This window comes from Fundulus heteroclitus, unplaced genomic scaffold (genome assembly GCF_011125445.2).
Source record: "Fundulus heteroclitus isolate FHET01 unplaced genomic scaffold, MU-UCD_Fhet_4.1 scaffold_145, whole genome shotgun sequence".
Taxonomy (NCBI): domain Eukaryota; kingdom Metazoa; phylum Chordata; class Actinopteri; order Cyprinodontiformes; family Fundulidae; genus Fundulus; species Fundulus heteroclitus.
Window position 1 is genome coordinate 205,631 of NW_023396557.1, and position 2,576 is coordinate 208,206.

Below are 2,576 nucleotides of genomic sequence, written 5' to 3' on the forward strand. Positions count from 1 at the left end.
TGTAATTTTAATGTAAAATCTCCTTACCAGTTTTACAGGCATTTTTCATGTACATAGACCAAATATTCACAAACAGCATGTGAGAAAATCCAGCAGTTTATGCGTGCAGACGATCAATGACCTGCCATTGGTTGCATGATATTTTGGCTCCATCCGAATACCCTCAATAGTAGCTCCTAGCACCTGTTCCTTGACCTTTCATGAGGTCAACAGTAAGAACTCTTGTGGAGGGAAGTAGCTTCAGACTTCTGTGCTGATTTCGGACAGCCAGTAACTCCAACATCATTACGTGACGGAAACACACATGGGCGATACGAGTCAAATCCGGCCCTACTGCCTTCCGAAAATAAACTACAAAATGCACGCTCTCTTTTCTTTGGACATTTTAGTTGATTTCTGAGGGGTGGCTGTGCTTATACGTCATGTAATGCAAAGGATTGTGGGATACCTTAAGGGACATTGCGAGGCTAAACTAGCCGTGAGAGGAAGCAAACAGGCTACTTTTCCTACCTCCTTCCTTACTGAATGCACTATTCAGTAAGTAAACTCAAGATATTTTTTTTTTTAAATTGCAAGGAATGTAGGGATTTCATCATCTACAGTCAATAATATCATCAAACTATTCAGACAATCTGAAGAAATCTCAGGATGTCAGTGGCAAGATAGAATATTGACCACCGGTGACCTTTGATCCCTCAGGCAGCACTGACATTCTGTAAAGGATATTGTCACATGCAAGTTCAAATTTTACAATGCAAAGGGAAAACCACATATAAACTACACCCGAAACGGCGCTTCTCTAGGCTGGAGCTCATATCAGATGGACAGACACAAAGTGACTGATGACTCCACTTATCAAATTGTTTTTGGAAATCATGGATGATGTGAAAATGAAGAAAAGGACTATTGGGATTGTTATCAGTGTAAAAGCCTGCTTCTGTGATGGTAGAGGGGGGGTGTTAGTGCTCATGGCATGGCGAACTTGCACATCTGTGAAGGTACCATTAACACTGAAAGGTAAATGCAGGTTATGGAGCAAAACATCCTTCCATCCAAGCGATGTCTTTTTCATGGACGTCCCTGCTTATTTCAGCCAGACAAGGCTAAGCCACGTTCTGCACGTGTTACAGCAGCGTGGCTTCTGTAGTAAAAAGGTGCAGGCAGTAGACTTGCCTGCCTGCAGCCCAGACGTGTCCCACATCGAAAACATGAATGATTATCAAACACGAAATACTACACCGGAAACCTTGGACTGTTGAGCAACTGAAGTTGTACATTGAGAAAGAATGGGAAAGAATTGCACCTATAATTAGTGTTCTCAGTCCCGAAATGCTTATTGAAATATCTTGTCTTTGTTGTGTATTCAATTGAATAAAGGTTGAAAAGGATTAGCAAATGATTGTATTCTGTTTTCATTTACATTACGCAACGTCCTGACTTCATTGGTGTTGGGGTTGTAATACAGATTTGATAATTGCCTTTTCATCAGAAAAAAGGAGAGTGCATGTATCTTTTTTTGTGCATCTGACAACTTTTAACTGTCTTCTCCTAACCAGTCCCATCATGTAACCCTTAATACTGGAAATCCTGCATGCTGAGAGAAGTCACATAGTTCATTCACACTTAAACAATAGCTTCAAACTCTTCATTTCTGTTTTCTTCAATTAAACAGACAAAAGCTTTCCACTCTGAGAGTTAACTGAAGCCAAACCACCTCAGATGATTGAAAGTTTTAGTTCTGTCAAAACACCTGAAGTCAGAGCTCCTTTTTCGGCCACAGAAATGAAGAACCAGTAAGCAGCGTTAGGCAAACAGCACATGAACTCTTTAGATTATAGGAAATGGATCTAGTGATGATTTTAAAGACACAGCGCACATCCTCCCCTCAGATTATCTGCTGCGACACAAATGATGCAACATTTAAACTCAATAAAACGCAATCTCTTCTTTACAAGCATGATAGAAAAACACGAGCATGAGGCCAGATAGATGCAATCATTTCCTTGTGTGCCTGAGCAAATTCTTATCGGGGTGATCGCACAGCAAGGCTGAAGTGCGATCCATCGGAATTGACAGATTTCTTAATATAGGTGTCGATAAGTTTTCTGAAAACTTGAACGACTATGCGGCTGCCTCCGATTTTAACCTGTTTGCTGTTCTTTGCTAGCATTACGTCCGCTGTGAAGGATGATGCAGCGTTCTCATTATCCTGAACCACCGCTAGACCAAGGTGTGCCGACCGACTTATTTCTGCAGCAAACAGCCACGGTCCACACTGTTACATTTTAAGCAGATGATTTACTTAAAATTCTAACTAATGCTTTAGCAAAGAATACCGAACATTATTATCATTGGAGTTGGAGTCGTACATTATTAACAAATATCCAAAAATATGATAAATAAGAAAATGATAAAATATTTTAGTAATAGTAATATCGTCTTTATTGTCATTGAAACATACATTACAACGAAATTTCTTCTCTGCTTTTAACCCATCACATTTTGGGAGCAGTGGGCTGCCATGTGCAATCTGCGGTTAAGGGTCTTGTTCAAGGACTCAGAGTGCAGGCGCTGGT